A 24997-nucleotide genomic window follows, 5' to 3' on the forward strand; every position below is an offset into this window, starting at 1 on the left:
ACGTGTGCATCAAATAGTTCTTTTTTATTTGATTATATCGCTTCGGGCTTGTATATTTAATCGATATTTTCAACAAATGATATTATAAACATAAAATATTATGACAACTGCATATATACATACTAGACTTATCTGAGTAGCCAGCATTACCTGGCCATAAATAGTAGATTTTACAACGAGTGCACAAAACGAACTATTTTTATAATATTTACTTTAATTTATTTGCCTCATGTGTTTTTTAAGACATAAAATATATTAAAACGTTTAATTAATTAAAAAAATATATAATATATTACATAATTAATTTAATAGTAGGCTATATCGGTCTGGAGCCTAAGCCTAATAAAAATGTCGTCAGATTTAAAAAAAAGCGGCGGGAAACAGGTGCAGTATTTTGTCGTGCGTTTATTAATTTCTACAAATTTGCTAAAATTTATAAAAATGTCCAGTGAAGAAGAGGATTTAGCACTCTCTCCTAATACGCTTATGGAAATTAATGCACAGAGAGTTGTGCAACACATATTACTTTGAATATTAATTAAAGAAATGTTATGTTATACTACTGTTTTATTTCCTCGCAATCGAAATAAAAAGCAGAGTTTATAACTTTTCATTTTTCATTTTATCCTCGGATAAAAATGGTTCGTTTTGTGCACTCGTTGTAAAATCTAATATTTTCTCATAAGTCATAAGGCTTTTCTCGCGTATTGTAGTTATTAGATTAATAGATAATGTAATTATAATAATTATTAAATTCACTATAATACTTATACTTTTTGAGTTTGGGAATAAACGGTGTAGTAATTTAGTAATAGATAACTCTTCAATAGAGTAAACAAGGAGATAGGGATGTGTTAAATAGGGACGATAAAACCTACCACATGTTTCTTCAGAAACTTGCGCGGAATTTATTAAATAGATAGAAATAATTGATCTAGAAAAGAATTACATTGGCGTAAAATTAAATAATGTAATAGAAGCTAACGGGATTGTAGAACTTTTGATAATTGAAATTATTTTTGGAATCGATTCAGTAGCTTACTGAATCATTATATACTAGTTGCCACCAGCGACTTTGTAGATTTTATTGCAATATTTCAACAAAGGTAACATTTTTGTTTGTAAGCCATATTCAAATCGGATAAGCTATCTTAAACTAGCATGCACAATAACTTATGACTTAAATTCATCAAATTGTTTTTTGGCCTCATTTAGTTTTATATTTTATAAATAATTTTTACCTATAACCTTTTATACACGAGTATAATAGAGTAGATTATGTCCCCTTCTGTATCAAACTGAATCATTCGGACGATATACTAATATTAATATGAGTGTCGCATTTCTAACAAAAAGCCAACGACAATTCAAGTTCCGCGTTTTTATTCTTGATTTATGTACGTAAATGGATTTCTTGTCTCCTTTCGACTGCTAGTGATATATCAAACTGCTCGTAGTCCGCGAACTACTTTGTTTTCGTTATCATATTAAATCAAATCAAAATTGCTTTCATCATTTTCGCACAAAATTGCACCTATGAATGTCAACGTTGTACGTTAACCATTTGCTGTTACTACGAAAAATCAATATTTAAAGCTTAATCATTTATTAAGATACAGAATACTTTAAATACAATATATTGTAATATAGAATGCAGTAAGATTCCTCAATCATTTCAACTTACTAGATTTAGTTTAAAAATAAAAAAGTACATTAATTTTAAAAAATCCAGAAGAGCTAATTATATTATACTAGTGGACCCAACAGACGTTGTCCTGTACACACGTCTAAAATCGGTCCAGCCGTTAGGAGTTCACTAACATACACATGAGCAGGAGAATTATATTATATGGATGGAATTGAGAATATAAACAAATCTCAAATTCACTGAAACAAGCAAAAAAATCATCAAAATCGGTCCAGCCATTTAGGAGGTAGTTTAATTGTGAATCCAAACCATTCTCGAATCTACCTGAAGACACACACCAATCTCAAATTCACTGGAACACACAAAAATATCATCAAAATCGGTCCAGCCGTTAAGGAGGTAGTTCAATTGTGAATCTAAACAATCCTCGAATTCCCTTGAACTCACACAAAAAATCTCATCAAAAGCGGTCCAGCCGTCTAGGAGGAGTTCAGTGACATACACACGCACACAAGAAATATATATATAAAGATTATTACTATTTGTTATTGTAGAGAAATTGATCAGCAAACTTTAACATAGATTAATTAATCACTAATTAGTAAAACATCTTAATTGAATTTACATCGAATTACTATATATGCACGACTACTTGTACATATAATTAAAATATTTTCTTATAATTATTACTATATATACCTGGGATCTTATAACAATTTAAAGCTTAAGCGAATTGTAGCGCAAGAAACAAAACATAGGATATAAAAAAAGAACGATTGTCTTTCAACAGGTACTAAACAAAACCAAGTCCAATGGAGTCGGCTACAAACAGACATACAGCAGAAGCTAATAAAAGCGTATTAATTAAAGATGATCGACAACATATGGAATATGTAATGAAAATTCTTAAAGAATATATATATTTTTATTTTATTCGGCAAAATATTATATATAAAATATTTTAAATTTAAGTAGATCTTACATGATTACATCATTATAATTATACTATCGAATCCATAATTATCATAACTGAAACTACAAAAATAGTTAATAGAAATAAAAAATAATAAGTTTAATAAAATCATAGATATTAAAAAAATAAAATAATATACTCTCGCTATATATACTCTCCATATTAAATTAATCGTTTAATTATATGTAAAGCTCATATAAATTTGTATGTAATATATTGATAATTCAATATTTAATAAATACAAAGCATACATGTTCATATACCTATTTATTGTATATACATGTCGTATTAATGTATGAATTGTAACGTCCTTAGTGCCCACGTGCTTGTCAGATTTTCCGGCACTATTTATTTACACCACTTTCTTCCATAATTTATAGAATTTTCACTTAACTTTATGAAAATATAATAATAAATCAATTTCAATAATATAATAAAACTTCAAAAGAAGAGAGTGAAAGGTGCGCGAGAAATGATGCGCACCAAAAACGTTACTATGCCATTTGATGAGTAGGTTTTACTCTCCTATTATTCTCATACCGGGCGACTTATATGACAATCGAATCTTAAGGAGTAAACTCCAAAAATAATTTTAGAAACGCGCCCCAATATATTTGTTTAACGAAAAACGGCTACTATTAATTTCTCATGATTTTACCTGGATGCTCCGTTTGAGGCCATATTTACTCATATAAAAATGTTAATCCTTCTTTATATCTCGGTACAGTTTTGATTATATATATTGAGTCAAGTTAAGCGTCAAATCCATACAAAAATGTCAATTAGACCATCAATAATAGTCTTTAGGAGCTTTAAGAAGTTAAATTAAAAGTTAAAAATTAAAGAACAGGAGCTCATTGTATTTTTATTAACTTAATAAGGTCACTAGCTATACAAGAAAAAATTTATAACTAGTTAACTTATAAAGTATTCCAAAACTGGAGGCTTAGTGTATTGAGAGCACATACATATATTACATTGCAGATTACTTCAATCTAATGACTAGACGGCTGACTTTTAAATTACTCTCTTTCTGGCACAGTTGGGTAAAAACAACAATCGTTGAATTCATTTAAACACCTTATCCAGTTTTATTCCCAATATATATTATTATACTTACATGAATGAATAAGGTAATGAAAAAGTCAAACATTAAGGCTTTTACAATGTGTCGATAAAAGGTTTTACGTTCGCTCATGTGTTTACGACTTGATACAATAAAAGTGGCGTAAGTGTCAGGCTTCAAGTAACTAATGATATTATTATTGATAATTATTGTGGTATTAGATTTTATATCTTAAAATACACTTTAGCAATTTTTAATTTGATTTTGTTTCTACTATAATTCGCAACAATATTTTTTGCAACTGTTTGGGATTAATTATCTTTTATTACGGCTTTACTCACGTTTTTGTCGGTGTCGATACCGACTATCGCAAACGTCGCACTCCGAGTTCAAGTCCGCAGTAAGAGGTGGAACGTTATCGCGAACCCACCACACTCACCCTGATGAAGAACCTCCGAATAGTCCGAAACTAGTCGGTACCGACACCAACAAAAACGTGAGTAAAGCCGTATTAATAGATAATTGAATAATGACTCACGAAAGTTTTAATAATTTAATTGTTTGGGATTAAATTAGATTAAGAATATACGTGGGTAACACTGAAAATGTTTAGAACTGCATGATAATGAGTCATCCGCCATACAGTCCTGACCTGGCGCCCTGCGAATTTTATTTATCCCCCAGAACTAAAGATTAAATTCGAGGTATTCTCTTTACGCGCCCTGAAGATGTGGTGAAAGCGAACGAAAATGCCATAGAAGAGACCCCTAAGGAAGAATGGGCCCACTGCTTTTCTCAGTGGTTCCATCGAATGCGACGATGAGAGAGGAACGGAGATTACTTCGAAAAACAATAAAAGTATTGGCAACTTTTTACATTAAGCCGTTTTTCATTTTCCATACATTTTCAGTGCTACCTGCGTGAACAATTTTGATTTTGTTAGATTTGTGCGTTAGCTGGAGGTTGGCTTGTTTACTATTCAAGAGATTATTATTAGATTTTTTTAGCTGTGTTACTGAGTACCTGTGCGTTATCTCTATAGGGCTACACGCATCAACTTTTGCCTTAAAAAAGTGTCGTACAAATGCTGCCATGCTCTCTCCAATTCATTGGATGGTCTCATTTTATAAACAAAACTTCCTTGATATTGACATACTAGAAACAAGAGTGGGTACTTTCAAGAAATTGATATTTAACAAGTTGCATAAATCTTTGTTTAATATTGTTATATAATATGGACAAGTATTTATATCAATAATTATGAGTATGATTCTAAGTATGTATATTTGTATAAATATATATACTTAGAGATTTATAGATGATTTTAGTGAATTTGTTTATCCAACACAGATAAGTAATCTTTCGATTACGTAGTTGATTATACATATATCTATTATAAGAATTATAATTATTAAGTAAGATGTCATGTATAATAATTGTTTGTTGTTCCCAATAAAATAAAATATGTATAATAAAATCTTCTAATATCTCGCACGCATTATCGTATATAATCTTATCAGTTACCGTGCATTAACTTCTATTCAACAATTTTATTGGCCGTAGTAAAAGTCCTTAATCCATTGTTCAGGACAATCCACCCAGCTCGTTAGTACGTTATTTCAGTTCGTTGCTGGTGCGGTGGTGAAATTAGGTGGCAAAAATCAGGTTAAACAAGCTCTTCGGAACGCCCCCGTGATAAATGATGTAAAAGACACACAATGAAGCGACGTTTGTACGCAACGTCAAACGATGGATCCAATCACAGTATTTTAATGTTATGAATAAATAGCGTCAGTTTTAATTCCGCTAAGTTTTTGAAGTGTTAATTTCTTATGAGAGGGTTTTTTGTTTACCGTTTCGTAATGTAACGCGTTACGGCGCCAGTCTGTCTGGCTTCCCTTTCTCTCACGCATACGGCAGCGGCTTCTCCTCTCTCACTCTAACCAATTCTTTTATAGGATTAAATAATGATACTTTTATTGTACATACACAAATAATAAAATATATTTTATAATCAATAAAAGCTTGTATTACTAAATAACCTGTCCTAATTTAAGTAATTAACCTAAATCAAAAGGCCGGCAACGCTCCTGTGATTCCTCTGGTGTTGCAAGAGATTGTGGGCGGCGGTGATCACTTAACAACAGGTACGCTCGTTTGTCCTCCTATTCCATAAAAAAAAACAAAATCAATAAATTTGCCGATCAATCAAACACAAGTACAAATATTTTATTTTGTCTCAAAAGAAAACGCATTATACAAAAACCATGTACAGTTTACTACATACTTGTAATACCTACTAGACAATAGAAGTCTACATACTTAAGTTTGGTAAATGCATCTGAACAAGTAGGTATGAAATAGGTAAGAAATTAGGCACATACAGACAGTAGGTTTATGTGAAACAGACATTAAAGCTGTTGCTTTATTCCACAAAAAAGCTATTTAGCCGGAGAGTAGGTATTTAGTCTACATTATCACAATAATCTACTAGTATATGGCTGAGCTCTAACTCCTAAGTTTCCCTGTGTTTAGGATCCAATGTCTTTATCATTTATAGTTTGAACACCTCTGTGGTGCACCCCTTACAGTTCGATGCTTGGGTGCAAGTGTAACACACCAGAGATTTTTAAATTATCAAACTGGGCACGTTACTGACCTGATCGAAAATAAAAACCAGCCCACCATAGAAATTTGATATACCAGAGATCAAGTGCGTTACAGACCTTTAAAGTAGGTAAGAGTATGCTATAATCTTGATGGTCTGCACATCTCAATGCAAAAGACATTATGTGGTGAAGCCTAATTTCCTAGAATTATCAGAGATCCACATTTTCACCAATGGAGGGATTTTTTTTTTCAATTTTCACCAAACCTTCACAGAATGCCGGCTAGATTATGGATAACGTCGCCTTTTTCTGCCGTGAAGTAGTAATTATTATTGTGTTTCAGTCTGATTTTTGAGTTTTTCAATAATCCTGAGGGATTGCATATGACTGGGCAGAGCGGATCAATTACCATCAGCTGAATGTCTTGCTCGTCTCGTCCCTTATTGTCATAAACAGACGTTTTTTGTTCGATAATGCATACAATCCTTGCATTCAAGTATGAAGCGGAAGAGTCATTATTCTGTGATCCTATTTATGCTACTATGTTACCCATCCAGCCAGAATCTCATGCAAAGGTGTCTTAAATTGAACACAACTAAACAAAATACAAGTAACAATTTGCACATACTGAAAATTTGTTTTAAAATAAAACAAATCCACTCACTGTTATTAAAATCTTTACTGCATCAAAGGCTGAAATCATTGAGTTACTATTAGACTCACGAGTAGCGAACAAATCTCGGAGACACTTAAGCGTTGTATAATAGAGTGGAAACGGTGTATCTTTCTACGGAGTCTGTGCTTAATGGGACGCCGAGGCACGATTTTACGTGTGGTATAACTGTCGACCTGATACGAATGTTACATTAGTAATTCAGGCGCTTAACCTCTTACGTGGTAGTGTAAAAGAAAATGTAATGTAGTTACAAGATTCGAATGAACATTTCTATGACTATTATCGTCTTTACAGATGTCAAAATGTTTAAATTTTGAGTTATTATAATAATAAAAATAAAGCCTTTTTATTTCAAATCATTGATATATTATGGAGGTCATTTCAGATGTTGTTATTTAGTGTTTGTTAATATCTTACTTAATATGTTAGTACGTGTTACTTATCTGTATGTGCTATTTTTGGATATGAACCCCTCCTCGGTTGAAGGGCTCCTCCAACTTTTCCACGCGTCTCTATCTTTACCCATTATTTGCCACCTTCTTTTCGGTTTGCCTACTCGTCGTTGTAAATTTGTTATTATTATGAGATCTTAATGTATCTCTAAAACATCCCTTTTCCTCATTAATAGGTACGTTACTTATCATGGCGTGCAAAGTCAAATAAAATTTATTCAATTAGGCTAAGTGCTTTTGAATAGTCACTATAAATATTTCTTTTAAATTACTGAACTACCATAATATGTTCGGAAAAAGTAGAACTCGTGAGATCATACAAGAAAATCAACAGCCAATTTTTTTCAATCAAAAACATATTTGGCAAAGGCTGTAATAAACAACGTAAAATTAGTTTGTAATGTGCGGTATCCAATATATGAATCGTGTTTACTAAAGAATTAATTGAATAAATATAAATTATCATACTATAGATGCATCAACCTTTCGATGCTTCGCGAACACGATGGTCGTGATTACTGCCAGAATTAATAATGGCATCTAACAAATACAAACATAATGCAGTTAGACCTGCTGTCCATAAAAGCTATAAAAATACCACTTTATGCTACCGCATGCTTTATCTCTCTAGTAAATTGATTTATTTTTTATGGAATAGGAGGACAAACGAGCGTACGGGTCACCTGGTGTTAAGTGATCACCGCCGCCCACATTCTCTTGCAACACCAGAGGAATCACAAGAGCGTTGCCGGCCTTTAAGGAAGATGTACGCGCTTTTTTTGAAGGTACCCATGTCGTATCATCCCGGATATACCGCACAAGGAAGCTCATTCCACAGCTTCGTAGTACGAAGAAGAAAGCTCCTTGAAAACCGCACTGTGGAGGACCGCCACACATCCAGATGGTGGGGATGATATCGTAACTTGTGGCGTGTTGTGCGTATAAAATATAGTGTATTTATTTTGTTTGTACTTACAAATTATTAGCAGTTGGAGTCATCTTACCTTATAAATTGAAAATTATTTTCTCAATTATAAGTTTAGGTTTGTAGTGTAACAGAATATGCAGTCTGAGTTCAAAGTTTCAGTAATAAGTGCCTTCTCCTTAAGCAATTATTTAAGGTCCTATGCTTTTTCTATTTGTAGAAATGTATACCGAATAGTTATGGCTGGTTCAACAAAGCAAACTTTGCAGTTAATAAGGTTTGTGAAGAGTTATCCATAACGGTCAAAGTAACTGCACTTTTATCATCGTAAATAATTTAAATGTAAAATTGAGTTTTGTTTTGCTTATTAGGGAAACAAGTGTAACTATTCAATTGTTTTTGTCAAACGTTATTAGTAATATAGAAAAGGACATAGAGTATGTAGTATCTAAAATAATATGTATGTTAGTTTTAATAATTTAAAAAAGAAGTAATTATGTAGTTGGTACATCAAATATTTTTACCGCATAAAAATTTAATGTAAAATTTTTATAATATTTATTTATATAAGCTCAGTACATTACATCATCATCATCATAAGCCGGATAACGTTCACTGCTGGGCAAAGGCTTCTCCCAAAGATTTCCACGACGTTCGGTCTTGCGCTGCCTTCATCCAACGTATTCTCTAGTAATCCATTTTGTGGGGAGCCAACCTACCAACAGTGCCTCTTCCGTGCTCACCATTCGAGTACTTTACTGCCCCAACGGCCATCTGTCCGTCTAACTATGTGCCCTGCCCTCTGCCACTTCAGTTTCGCAATCATTTGAGCTATGTCGATAACTTCAGTTACCCTATGAAGTATGACTTCATCTATACCATGTCGTCCTTTCCCTTACGCTGTATCATTAATATTACGATACTATAGTTATTACTAACCTAGTTCATGATATTTACATAGCCTTAATAATATCCATTTATCCATAAAAGTATTATAATCTTACTGTATACTATCAATATTTAGAAGTATTAGCGATAGTCGAACTGAACGAATAACTAAAATAAAACAGGATTGTGAAACAAATACTGACCGTTTCGAAATATTTCAGTCACATCTCGCAAATATTTGAGAACAAAATGTTACGCTTGGTGTGTTTGCGAAAATCAATATTCAATCTGCACAAGCCAGATTGGTACTAATGCGTAACGGTTCAGAGTTAGGAGGTATCAATGAATGGCGAGGGATTTAATGTACAAGGAACATTGAAGCTGGTTAACGTCCAATACTGGAGGTAAATGGGTGTAGTTGCTTTATGTTGCTTTTATGTTTGCTTTCGATTTTGCCGAACATTTGCTCTTAGTGTATATATATTGGAAAGTTAACAATGCTAAGGGTCTATGCCTAGAAGCCTTTTTTATGGTAGAGAAAAAAACGAGCATAGATACGGATCGTACCACGTGATCATTGCAGTCCATACTCTTTTCTAACTCCACAGGAATGGAAGGAGCGTTGCCAACCTTATTAAAAGTTGAATAAATCTACATAATATGAATTCAGAAACATTAAAGTACGAGTGGCACCGTGGTAAGAGCCAACAGTTCTATCTAAGTATAGTTTAATAAGTTTAGTTTTTATAAGTATTTTTGCTGTGTAAAATTTTATTTGTTTTTATCTTCTGTTTTTCTTTTATTTTGCAACTGTAATGAAATATTTTGTAATTAATTGTGTGATATGAAATGATGATATATCCATGTCTATATGTATAAGCCAAACATACAATTTAATCTGACTCTTCTAACACCAAATCTCCTTCTTTGGATGCTTTTAAAGCAATGCAATTCTCCTTATCACCTTACTCCGTCTTAATATCTATCACAAGAACGCTTAGCTAATGAATATTTTATTTAATGGGTGGCAAACTGAGAAAACAAAATAACCTATAATTTTTTTTTTTTTTTATATTAATTCGTTCTTTCGAACAGGCTATAGCCAGGGGCCTTACTGCCTTGTCGTTAGTATTTTCATTTCTTTGGTATTTATTATTTTCACTATTTTGTTTTACAAAAAGTCCAATCCAGTGTTCTCATTTCATCTTACATTATTTCCATTTTCCTTTTCCAATTATGTATATTCGATAGCGAATATTTATAGTAGTTTCTTTCATCAAATCCAATCCAGTCTTAAAGTCATCAGTTATTTTACCATTTCCGTTAATGTATAATTCTCTAAAGAATATTTTCCATATTTTCCTTTTCTTAAAGTCAAATCCAGTGTAATTTGCATAACTTTTTAGAATAATACCTACCTATTTACATTATCTGTTCAGTTCGCGAATTGCGCTATGCTATTACTAGTTGTATATGTACAAGTTATAACGTATTTACATAATTATTAACAAATTTACAACGTATGTATCTACAAATTACAATGTATTTACAGTACTACATACAAATTTATACAAGGACATATAAGTTGATGTGTCCTTTAATAGATCTATTACTGAGAGCGGGATTATATTGGGTGCACCATATATTTCCAGTAGCTCATCCATCAGCACAAGGCGCTGTATGCCAAAGGACGAACAATCAAAAAAGATGTGATCCAGAGACTGATCTTATTGCTTATTACAATGGTCACAAAAAGGAGAGGAGACAATTTTTTTGCGATGAAGATGAAAATTCAATCGATAGTGACCAATACGCATTCGTGTTATTGTAGTATAGAACTTTCTGTGAGCGTTATTTTTAAACTTACAAAACCAGGGTGTGCTATTAACGGGATTATCTAACAAAGTATACGAATGAGCCTTATTTTCAACTTCTGTACAATTGTACCAATATCTTCCCCAAAGAAGAGTCATACGCTGTTTTAGATTACTTATTATATCTGTATATGGTATGTTAATGTCTAGATCTTTGCAATCAGGATATAGGGATAGATCGGATATATTAATGATAGTTCTAGCTAGAAAATCAGCGCTTTCGTTTCCTGCTACTCCTATATGGGACGGGACCCAAACGAAATCCACTTTAATATCGATTAAACATAGTTCGAACCACAATTCCTTTATAGCAAAAATGATGTAATTGATGTTAGCACTCATTTTGTTATTTGACAAACTTTTTAACACACTCATACTATCACTAACTATTACCCACTTCTTATTAAGTTGATTTTGTTTCTTAATATGCTTTAAAGCAAAAAGAATAGCGACGGCTTCAGCAGTAAAAATACTGGCATATCTATTAATCTTAAAGCCAATACCCTTCCTAATTTCAGGAAAGTAGATTGCAAAAGAAACATTATTATTGTTTTTTGCGCCATCCGTATAAACAAATTTACAATTAGACCATTCTGACAATAATACATGAACCTCCTCTTTTGAAGTTAAATTTGGATCTATTACAACATTAATTGCAGAATATTTACATCGAAAAGAACCTGCATGGCAGGGAAGTATATCATTATTCCGGTGAATATTTAAATCTTGTAGAAATTTAAAAAATGAAGAAAAATCTTGCAAGATAAACAACTGTCTCTGAAATGAAGACGATTGATAAGCAATAAGATTCTTAAGAAGATTGTTCGTCGGCAAGCTATAGAGCTTTAAAATAAATCTTTCTTTAAGATAACTAAATCTAATACACAAAGGAGGAAGGTTGGCCTCGATTTGCATAGCAGCTATTGGGCTAGTTTTAAGTGCACCCAATATTGTACGCATACATTTATTTTGTATTTTATCCAGACTATTAACAATTTTGCTGTCTGCGGCGAAACAATGAAAGCCATATTCAAAATGACTACGAATAAGCGATTTATACAAAATTAACAATATTTTAGGGTCCGCTCCCCACGACGTTGCACACAAAGATTTTAATACATTATAAGCTTTATTCGCTTTAATTATAACACTATCTGTATATTTTTTCCAAGACAGTTTTGGAGTAAATGTTACACCTAGAAATTTTATGTCACATGAAATAGGCAGTGGAATGCCATTGTATAAAATGGGAGGCAATATGATGCGTTTACGACCAATCACAAAGACTTTTGATTTGGTTGGATTTACATTTAAATTAAGATAAGAAAAGTATTGATATAAATTTACAAGTGCTTTATTAATAGTAGCGGCTAAATTAATCAGATCAACTCCCGATACATAGACGACTAAGTCATCTGCATACTGTAGGTTTACTATATTTGGCCCCAAAATAAGGTTCAATCGTCTTATGTACATAATAAAAATTAAAGGAGACAATATTCCCCCCTGACAAACACCTAGAGAAGAAAGTCGTGGTCCATACAAATGTTTATTAAATTTTACATATACTTTTCTGTCAGTCAAAAAGGATTGCATCCAATTTATTATTTTACCTGGTATCCCTAACATTGATAACTCGTCACAAAGCACGGCAATATTTACACTATTGAAGGCACCTGAGATGTCAAAAAATACAGACAAAAGATACTGATTACTTGCTAAACATTGATGCGCATCAAGCTGTAACTGCGCTATACTCTCCCTAGAAGACCGACCTTTGCGAAAACCAAACTGATTATTAGGCAAAAGACAATTTTGTTCTATAAAGAACTCGAGACGTTGTTTTAGAAGCTGCTCAAATATCTTCCCAACACAAGACGTGAGAGCTATAGGTCTATAAGAGTCAGGTAACATTTTATTTTTGTCTGGCTTTAAAACTGGGATTAAACAGTCTGTTTTCCATTCTGCAGGAATAGTATTCTCCTTCCATAGGCGATTAAGATTATTTAAAAAGATGTTGAGACTGTGGCAATTAAGTTTTTTGAGTAAAATATATGGAATGGTATCAAGACCGAAAGATGTATCTCTTCTAGTAAATAAAGCGGATTTTAGTTCTTGTAAAGAAAAAGGCTCTATCAAATATTTATTACTATCATTAACAACATTTACATAGTTAGTTAACTCATTTGATACAAAGTCAGAAGTATACTTTTGTAGAAAATCTGGAATCCAACTATCATTCAACACACTGTCAGGAATGTAAGTTTTGTTAAATTTGCGCATGTATTTCCAAATTGAAGACAAAGGAGTACAACGATTAAATGAATTGCACAAGCCTATCCAGCTATTTCTTCTTTCACTTTTTAAGATAAGTTTTTTTAAAGCCCGCAATCTCTTAAACTCCACATAATTTTCATCAGTGGAGTTGTTTTTAAAATTAATGTAACCATTTTTAGCATTTAAAACTGCTTCTGTACACCTCTGATTCCACCAAGGCAACCAAGGATATTTAAAAGATTTTTGTGAACAAGAACTAGTAACATTATTACTATTAGAACTTTTGGAAAACAGACAGCTAGGGATTGACTGCTTGGCAGCAGAAAGTAAAATATTACAAAAGGAATTAAAAGCATCTATTGAAGATAAAGTGTCAAATTTAACATCATCCAAATAAGAAACAACTAAGTTACTATACATATTCCAATTCACCTGCTTATAATTAGGGTGAGTGGGCAAATGTAGATTATTACATAATGTGTTTTGCAAACTACTACTATCACTAGTTACTGCCATTTTTATTATTACAGGGAGATGATAACTACTGCCCAGAGGACTGTCAATAACTGACCAGTCACATAAAAGAGCCAATGATGGAGTTACCAAAGTCAAGTCAAGAGCATTAGGACGCCAAGATGGAGATCCTATTGTGGTAGCTTGACCATTATTCAGAATAACAAGACCATTCTCATCTATAACCTCTAAAACATCTTTACCTCGAGGCAATGTATCAACACATCCCCACAACATGTGATGAGCATTGAAATCACCTGCAAATATCATTGGCTCTGGAATGGACTTAATTAAACTGTTTAAATTGTTTTTATTAAATGGAGGATTTGAATTGGAAGGACTGTAAAAACTTACAATACTCAGTTCTTTGTTATTAATTTTAATTTTAATGCAAACATTTTGTAGAGCACTATCAAAATATGTATTTATGTTAGAAAATGTGATATTATTATGAATAAAAATTGCTACACCATTGTGTTTATTACCACAATCATTCCTTATTGTGTTATAGCCTTTTATTAAAAAATACTGATGTGGTTTTAACCAAGTTTCCGAAATTATAGCAATATGAATATGATTTTCATATAAAAACCTTGTAAAAATAAGCCTATTACTAATAATACTTTGAGCGTTCCACTGCACTATATTCAATGTATCCATAATAACAATTAACTAGATGTCTTTTTTCTAAAAGTGTTATTCAGAATTTCCTTAATACTATTTGAATTTATAGTTAACTTATCTTTATTCGTACAAATTTGTAAAACTGCTTCAACCAAGAGGTTCATAAATTTGTCAGATTTTATAAGATTGCTCAGGTGTGTGTCAATATACTTTGAGTTTAATTGAGGGAAAGCAGATTCATTGAAGAGATCTGAGTATCTAACACTACGGGACTTCACTTTGTTTTCTTCAATTTTTTGTTTTTTCAGAGGACAGGTAGATGAGATAGCTATGTGATCTCCACCACAGTTGGCACAAATTGTTAAAGTTTTTGGACACATTTTAAAATTGTGATTGTCAGAACATATGGAACAAACTTCATTGTTTCTACAAAATTTAGCAATATGGCCAAATTTCATACAGCGTAGACACTGTTTAATAGGGGGTACATATACATTAACCTCATGCCTCCAGTGATCAAGTGTTACATACTCAGGTAACAACGTTGATGCAAATGTGACTGCAACAGTTTGCGTTGGAACAAAGGAGACAACACCCTGTGGGTCCTTTACTCGCCGCATGAACCTTCTCACAGCAATAACTTTTTTACTCGATGCAATTAATTGATGAATTTTTTTGTTGGAGTAATCAGTGGGAACAGAAGTAAGAACTCCAGTGACCTCCGTTTCAGAAGCCGGAATTGAGGCAACCATCTCCAACTCGCTAAGTAACTTTTCATTTTTTAAAAATACATTCGCATTGTTAGGCAGGTCAAAGGTAACACCAACTTTAAAAGCATTAACGGACCTCAGGTGCAACACACCCGATACGCAATGCCTCCTGATTCCATTTGACAGACCCAACCTGTCCTTGTCTGATATTTTGACTTCACCCTGCTTGCGATTGAGAAATACAATAAATTCCTTCTTATTTGAATTTTCGTCGTACAACCTATAATAATTTGTCGCTCTATAAGGGGTATACTTCTCTTTATCCTTTCTTCTTACAATGAGACGTTCAGTCACCTCCGCGTCAGATACCGAGGATTCGGATAGGGGAAGTTCGTCTGCTGGTTCTGCGTCGCTCTGGCCGTTCTTCGGCCTTTTACCTGTACGCTTCCCCATGGCGATGGGGAAGCGCACTTAACAATTTATATATACAAAAATCGAATATTTATAAACCAGGATAAACAATTTACAAGTATGAAAAATATATGCACAATGAACAATAATTTAAACAATTTTTTTTTGTATAAGCGCGCCTTCCTTCGTTCACTCGTTCCCGCCAAAAAAAAACTAAAAATAACCTATAAGAATGCCACGTTCTAAATTCAAACGATATATTATTGTTTTTTTTTATTGTATTTATGGCTAGACTACTAGGTACATTTAGTTAAGCTTGTAATGAATCTGTGTCTTCAGGACACTATCAAAATTTATAAGGAAACTTAGTTAATCCTCGAACTATTCGCTTAGTTCAAATGTGAGCAAGAAATGTGTAGATTAGAGGGAAACTTAATTCTTAGGTCTCACTGGTGTGAGCGGCAAATCTACACTAAGAAACTTGTCGGAACGACTGTGATCAATTATTGATTCGTCTCAATTAGTGTTTGGATTAGTGTTCACTTGTTCGAATAATTTGTCTAAGCATTATATATAACATTTTTCTTGCTCATATTATGTGAAATCAATATAGATTATAAAATAAATATATTTATTTCCAATTACGATTATCAGTGTAAGACAGAATCCTTATCAATTTCAAAATGAGATAAAGAAGCTCAATGAAGCTAAAATTATGTAGCAACAATAGGTTCGAAGACATGACATTATTTTAGTTTGTTATGTTAAGATGACAGTATTAAGTATTTTCCAAATTAATAATTAATGTGTGCCATATGGAACAAAAATACAGAACGCAGTTATAGTTCACTTGAATCACAAAAAAAATAACAAAAATAAGCAAACAATAGATTGGAATTTTTATTGCAAGCTCAAATAAGTCATATGAACGAGACCTTAATAAACAAATACCCTCATAGCTGTCATTATAACAAATAATAAAATAGTGTAGGTATTTCATTCATTACCTACTGTAAACATTTATTTTATACATTACCCACCTATTTCGTTATTAATGTATAAATCTAACTGGTATTTATTGTAACACTGTGTAATTATTGTAACTTTAAATATAACGACTTAAATTATGTATAGTATATACACTACAATTTGCCGCTCAATATGTGTATCATGTTAGTTTAAGTATCTCAGTAAGTGAATTTGTATTCTTTTTGAGATGATAAATATTCTGAAATCAAAAATCTTTGCATGATTTCGGCTGTTCTGCGAATTATAAAGAATTAAAATAAAACACTTTTAAAGGATTAAAACGCGTGTAATTGTAACTGTTTTTACATTAGATTTTTGCGTAAATGTTTCATCTAATCATTTCATCTGCAGACGTCGGGTTAACTGAAATAAAAAACTAAATCTAATGGAAAACAGTTAAAATTACACGCGTTTTAATCCTTTAAAAGTGTTTTTTTCAATGTGTAACACTCGAGTTAATCAAAGAAAATACTAAATTGCATTTCTATTTTATAATACTAATAATAATAAGAACTTGCATTGCAAATCAAATCTAAGACTAAACATGTTACCCCCTCTTCTGAAACTCTAACACACTCTCCTAACTCAATTGTTCTTCTCCCGACAGATACAGATGAGGTTGCCAGCACACTGATGAATCTAAAATCGAATAGTGCTCCTGGATGGGATAATATCCCAACCTCATTTTTGAAAACAGCTAAAACTGACATCGTACCCATCATTACACATGTAATTAGCTTATGCTTTGAAAAAGGGTGTTCCCTAACGCACTAAAGCAATCAGTTACTCTCCCTGTGTATAAGGGTGGGGATAGAGGTGCTGTTAGTAACTACAGACCTATCTCATTATTGCCTGTCTTATCCAAAATTTTAGAAAAGCTCATATATAAAAGACTTCTAAACTATCTAGATAAATTCAATATACTGTCAGAACATCAATATGGTTTTCGACGAGGTAGGTCAACTGAAGATGCAGTATGCGCACTTTCCTCACTAGTAGTTGAGAAAGTTGACAAACATAAAAAATGTATTTCAGTTTTTCTAGATCTCAAGAAAGCTTTTGACACCGTCTCTCTCCCCATTCTTATACATAAACTAGAAGCTATTGGTATTAGAGGAACACAGCTACGCCTATTCAGTCAGTATCTTTCTGAACGTAAGCAAAAAGTAAAACTAGGTGACTGCACCAGCGAATACGAGTCAGTATAGTTACGGCGTACCACAGGGCAGCGTTCTTGGCCCAACCCTATTTTTAATATATATAAATGACTTATGTGATATGAAGCTCAAGAATGCAAACATCTTCTCGTATGCCGATGACACTGCGATAATATTCACTGGTGACTCGTGGGACAGTGTAAGGAAATATACTGAAGTGGGTTTGCGTGAAATTTACACTTGGTTAAATATGAACCTACTTACTCTAAATGCAGATAAGACCAACTACATGTGCTACAGTTTATATAACGATGCCCAAGCTGCTAGAGAATTCAAAATACAAATTCACGACTGCGTTAATATCGTACATTGTAACTGCCCAAACATTCAGAAAGTTTTTCAAACTAAATATCTCGGTATCATATTGGATCAGAGACTTTTTTGGCATCCACAAATAGACTACATAATGCAGAGGTTGAGAAAACTAACCTGGATTTTTAAATCATTAAGATACGTAGTACCGAGGCTGCCGGCTGGCCCCAAATTGGAAGACAAAGATCTCCTGAAAGAGATCTATACATCGTTGGTACAAACTGTACTAACGTATTGTATAACGATCTGGGGTGGGGCCACTAAAACAAAATTCCTTGAACTTGAACGAACACAATGTAATCTTATTAAAACAATGTACTTTAAAAAACGCAGATTTCCCACGGATAGCTTATATAAAGAAACTAAAATACTAACAATTGGAAAACTATATATTACAAACACTATTACAAGAAAGCATAAATCCCTCGCTTATGACCCTAAAATCCTGCAAAAAAGAAGAAAAGACATTGTGGCAGTAGTTCCTAAGTCAAACTCAACTTTTGCTGATAGACAGTTCAATAAGCGCTCTGCCAAATTATATAATTTAATAAATAAAGAATTACAGATATATTCAAAAAACGTATATGAATGTAAAAAACTTACATCTAACTGGTTAGAACCCAAATCCTATGACTGGGTAGAACAGTTGCTGAGTAGCTAGTTGTGTATGCTACAATTATATTTATATAAATACACACACACACACGCGCACACACGCGCACACACACACACACACACACACACACACACTTGCACACTAAACACTCATTTCCCTTCTTTCCCCTTTCTCTGATCATGTCTATTTTATATATAGTAGTAACGTAACGTATAATGGTAGAACTTTCATAAATAGTTTTAAAGTACATATTATTTCATTTGTGTAATTTGCATTGTAAAAAAAAAAAGGTCAAAATTATATTTTTATTAGTTAACTTTTACATGTATGAATAACTCTTAAGTATAATGTAATTTTGTTTGTTATAAATAAAGGTTAAAGAGCGGTGACTCCCAACACAGGCGATAAGCTTAACGGGAAACACCTGCCCCTAGTTTTTAAGTACTTTTTGTTAAAGAAATAAACAATTTATTATTTATTATTATTTATTAATAAATATCATTGCTTAATATCTTAATTGGAAAATTCAATAGACCGAAAATGATTGTAATTTATTTATCCACATAGCAATACGTTAGAACCATAGCTATAAGATAATGCTATAAAACCAAGACTTTCAAGGTTACTGACTATAGAAGATCCAACCCATCATTAAATCTAGAAGCTGAAAGTTAAATTTATAGCTTGCGCGTGGGTCTTGCAAGGGCTGTGTACCACTGTGAGTGAAACTTTAGTATAGAGTAGTTAAATAAACATTAAATAAACTTACTTGTATAATTAACTTAGATTATTTATACGTCTAGATCGAGCCTATTGATGCTAGACAACCGATGAAAACAGGTTTATTAGGAGGTTATCAATTCGATCGGTATTTTTTTTATGTATCTACACCGATTACTCTGAGATTTATGATCTGATTTACGTAGTTTGGTCCAGTAGTTTTAATGTGATGATATAATTGTTTTTTGTGTACGGCTTTTTCAGGAGTTTTCATTCAGGTTGATTATATGTTATTATTATTAACTGACACTAAAAAGTAAAATTTTTTTTTATAATCATTTAAAAAAACCGACTTAAAACCTATCAATAGGTAGCACACATTATAAATAATAGTATTTTATTAATATTAAAGGTAAAGGTGTATTAAATTAATTTTTAGTTATTTGATACTTTTCAGTTTTTAAAGTAGGTTTTTTTAAAGTTTTTTTTTTAAATTTATAACGTTGTGATTTGTATGTCACTTTGTGTTAGTGACATGCATTGCTCAAAATAGCACAGCTGTCATATTCTATTTTGACGTAAATATATATATATATAATATATTAGAGATAAATAACTAAGAGAGTTATATTTAAAATATTATTATGTTTTAAAATATATTCAACTTGATTCGAAGTAAAAGTTAAAAAAACTTTATTCAATTAGGCTTAAACTAAGCCCTTTTGAATCGCTACTATAAATATTTCTTTTAAAATTACTGAATCTACCATAAAGTGTTTGTAAATAATTGAGCTCGTGAGAAGAACATAATAAGAAACTTAACGGCCACTCTTTTCAATCAAATAGAGTATTAATTTACAATAGCTGTAATATACATAACAAATAAGTTAGACTGAGTAATATATGAGTCGTGTATAAATACTATCAAATATTTCGTAAAAAGTAATAAATAATAAACTGTTTAAATATAAATCAAAGTATATTGGATCGCATCAACTTTTAGAGCTTGAATTCATCTTTTATGTAAGGATGCATTGTGAACATGATGGTCGTGATTACTGTCATAATTAGTAATTGCATCCAACAAATACAATGATTTATTAATCCACAAGCAGCACCCGTTTAGTTACCTAATTAATATTATTAATATTAAATTTTCATAAATTTTATCTTATCTTTTTGAATTTATAAGCCTTTTACAATTGAAAAAAATGGACTGTAGTAGGTAGAGCATCTCTCTTAATAGATACCGTTGACTCTCGCTAGCTTAGCGTGAGGCCAGTGTAGGGATGTCAGCATCACATCTTCGAATAATTAATCTTCGATCGATCTTTTTATTCGTAGTTTCGCTAACATAAAAGCACAGCACACGTAAACATATTTGACTTTTTAGTACATTTTATTATTACCTATTAAATTTAACATGACCTACTCAACAGAAAAAATAACATTTAACAATAAATTTGACATTTGCCTTACCTATTTGAAAATTATTAATAGAGAACAGCATTTCAATAAGAAACGAAATCATTTTATATTAAACTAGCGGACCCGACAGACGTAGTCCTGTACACACATCTTAAATTTTAAAAATTAGTCCAGCCGTTAGTAGGTGTTCACTAACACACACAAGGGTAGGAGAATTATATATGGACTGAATTGAGAATCTAAACCAATCTCAAATTCACTGAAGCACACAAAAAACCATCAAAATTGGTCCAGCCGTTTTGGAGGTAGTTCAATTGTGAATCTATACTATCCTTGAATCCACTTGAACACACACAAAAAATTTCATTTAAATCAGTCCAGCCGTTTAGGAGCAGTTCACTGTCAACACACGTACAGAAGAATTATATATATAAAGATTATTTTGATTTAATAACTCTAAAGTTCTCCCGGCGGTCGCCGGTCACTATCACGTTTAGCAAGCGGCCTCTCTCCGAAGAAGTAGAACATCTACTTATAGATTTATTACTCAATTTTTTCTAAAGTAAAATTTCAATAAAATAGTTTAACAATATGTTTTACCAACACTCTTTTTTTACAGTAAGACTCTTCTATTGAATATAATATTATTTAAAGGTTGCTATAGTATCGCAAACCTTGGACAACAATCCTTAGGCTGTACTTAGGATTTTCTCAGGGGAAGCCAGATACTTTTACTGGAACAGTGTAACATAATATGGGATAATTTATATTTACGTAAACACGTTTTCTCGCAACAAACCTTTGTTTTTTTCTATATTATAATATAAATGCTGGAGTTTTTTCCACAGCGGCAATTCGCAACAAATATTTCTGTCAAACTGGCTTAAGTAATCAAAAATATTGTTTGAAGTATGTATCTAAAATACTATATTACATCATTTTATAAAGCTGTTTCAGTTCCTACAAATTTTTGCAAACCTCTCCATGATGCCCCGCCCCAGTCATGCGAAACTCGCAATTATTTATAGAAATTCTCAAGTTCTCTCAAAAATTGGTAAGTATGTGTAATATACATTAGTTTCAAAATGGTATACATAAATAAATATGTTTGTATTTAATATTTATTAATAATAGCTCTATATTATAAATAGGTACGTAAATAGTTCACCCACATGATCACTATGCAAACTAAATCTATCTTTAATGTTCATTCAGCAAAGATTTGTTACACGATGTTGAGGAGAGTGAACTCTCGTTCCAGAGTTCTGAGAGATGCAGAGCTCCTGAGGATGCTTCGTGTAGAGACAAAACACGAGTCAAATTGGTTTGAGCAGGGTTTTACGTTACGAACCGTTTGTTCAGTTGATACAATTCAATTCAATAAATTTTCTCTCTATAAACTATTTGCACGTAACTGTTGAACAAGAAACTTAGTTACGGCCCGGTTGTCACCTCAACAATAAATACGCTTTTCTAAAGGTGCGTACAGACTGCTTAAACGTAACATGAAATGTATCATTCTAACTTTCATTGCATGTTCGCTGCAACCGTGGATGCACTGTGCGCATCAGTGTGCCATTCAGCATCGGATGCACCTCTTTGAGTTCGTTTGAAAAACTGACAAATCACGGGTCGCTCGTAGCGTGCCCGTGAAATGCTAGTTTAGTGCTCACGAGACATCCAAACGAGAAACTGTTACAAAATTACCTTTCATGTTGTAATGTGTACGGTGAATTCTTTCATTGTATGATACATTTCATATTACGTTTCACCAATCTGTACGCACTCTAAGAGGTAAGTATTAAGTAGTAAGGAAAAGGAAGACAAACGAGCGTACCGGTCATCTGGTGTTAAGTGATCACCGCCGTCCACATTCTCTTGCAACACCAGAGGAATCACAGGAGCGTTGCTGGCCTTTAAGGAAGGTGTACGCGCTTTTTTTGATGGTACCCATGTCGTACCGTCCCGGAAACACCGCACAAGGAAGTTCATTACTCAGCTTAGTAGAACGTGGATGAAAGCTCCTTGAAAACCGCACTGTGAAGGACCGCCACACATCCAGATGGTGGGGATGATATCCTAACTTGTGGCGTGTCGTGCGAAGGTGGAATTCGGCGGCAGGAATCAGGGGAAACAGCTCTTCGGAACACTCCCCATGATAAATGCGGTAGAGGACACATAATGAAGCGATGTCTCTACGCAACGCCAAGTGATCCAGCCGTTCACAGAGCACCCCAACAATTTCAGCTGCTCTGCGTTGCACGTGGTCAAATGGATCGAGCTGATACTGGCGTGCGCCAGACCAGAGATGACAGCAATACTCCATATCTGGCCAGACTGGCAGAAGACAGACAGACAGAATGTGGGACGGCTTGAAGTATTGCCGTGCTCTATTTATGATGCCCAGTTTCTTCGAAGCTAATTTGCTCTCCAGTTAGCCGCGGAATTGGCAATCGCTCGAGACTCAGCTGTAAGGAAAGTGTTGTCGATGGGCGGTGATACGACAAATGGAGTTTTTTAGTGGTAAACGCGCAAATTTAAATATTGTATCAAAATATTTATCATATTTTGCCTTAACAAGAAATAAAAATATTTTCCCTTGAGATAAAAAAAATATCGTATGATAACTTGGTTAAGGTAAGACTGATTTATCTGCACTCTATAATAGAAAATTTGTCTTCTATACCCAATATATTGATTGCAAATTTATAAGAAGACAATTCAATCTGCCAATTATGTTATAATATAATAATTGTGGGGTTAAGGGTACGCTAGTCTACGGCTGGAACTTGTTGTTGGGCGCGACTACAACGCATGTTATCTCATCCCACATCAAACGCGAAAATAATAAAGGCTGTAAGGAGCACCAAGAAACTTGTACGCTGAGGAACACACTCCGGTATAATTAATGAATGAATGATTTATATATGGCTATTTTAACTGACCTTCTTATTATTATTAACATTCTATATCTCAAAATGACGGGAATTGTACATAATTGTATTGCGATGCCGCTAAAATTATTTAGTTTTTTAAGAATCCTGAGCGGCACTGCACACTTGTAATGCAGGGCGTATTTTAAATTCAAATTCAACTATTTTTATTCAAAATCACTTTGAACGTCAGAAACTACCACCCATTCAAAATAAACTGCCTCAGACCTGAGAAGAACGGGCGCTCGAAACTCAACGGGCTTTTTTTTTGTAAAAAAATATGGATTACAATGTATTACTTACCATAAATATACCGGAAAATTATAAATGAGGAGATCGGTAAAACTAATAAGAGAAATATTGAATTCAAATTAAAGATTGGTAACAGAAACATAAAAACAAATTCTGAAATTGCAGATACATTTGAAAAATTTTTTACTAATTTACCGGTCTCTACGACAAAATATATAAATTACTCACTTATATCTGCAATGAAATTGCTATAGAAAAACGTATCTTTATGTAATACAAACTTTAAATTTAAGCATGTTGATCGCATAGAGATTATTAAAACGTTTAGACTAATTAGCGTTAAGAAAACTAAAGATCTCTGGGGAATCTCTGTTAACGTAGTGAAATCTGTAATAGATATTGTAGCCACAGACTTAGCTTTTATTTTCAATAAGTGTATAGATTACGGTATATTTCCAAACCTAATGAAACAGAGCAAGATCACTCCTCTATTTAAGTCGGGAGATAAAGCTGACCCCACCTTCAAGATTTTCGAAAAAATTATGTTAACGCAATTAATTAACCATTTTTACAATAATAACCTCATGCATAATTATAATAATATGCTTTTACTCAAGGTCTTTCAGCCACAGATGCTAGTATCGAGTTATTAAGAAATATTTTGGATGCTTGGGAGGACTCATGTGATGCGTTAGGAGTGTTTTGTGATTTATCCAAGGCATTCGACTGCGTCCATCATGAAACCTTACTTCAAAAATTTCACCACTATGGGGTTAGAGATGTTTCACTAGATGTAATAAAATTGTACTTACGTAATAGGATTCAAAGAGTAGACATTAATGGA

At 32.8% G+C, this 24997-nt stretch overlaps 1 protein-coding gene and 1 long non-coding RNA gene across 2 annotated transcripts in view; one reads left to right on the top strand and one right to left on the bottom strand.

Moving 5' to 3' along the window:
- LOC126965899 (hemicentin-1) overlaps positions 1-24997 on the bottom strand; it is a 561675-nt gene that overhangs the window by 332391 nt on the left and 204287 nt on the right. The gene's annotated exons all lie outside the window — the stretch shown is intronic.
- On the top strand, positions 12739-14373 carry LOC126965922 (uncharacterized). Its single transcript, XR_007729628.1, has 3 exons — positions 12739-13018; positions 13568-13835; positions 13919-14373. It is a non-coding gene; the product is annotated as an uncharacterized LOC126965922 (long non-coding RNA).

Source organism: Leptidea sinapis, chromosome 9 (assembly GCF_905404315.1).
Source record: "Leptidea sinapis chromosome 9, ilLepSina1.1, whole genome shotgun sequence".
In the NCBI taxonomy this organism is placed as follows: domain Eukaryota; kingdom Metazoa; phylum Arthropoda; class Insecta; order Lepidoptera; family Pieridae; genus Leptidea; species Leptidea sinapis.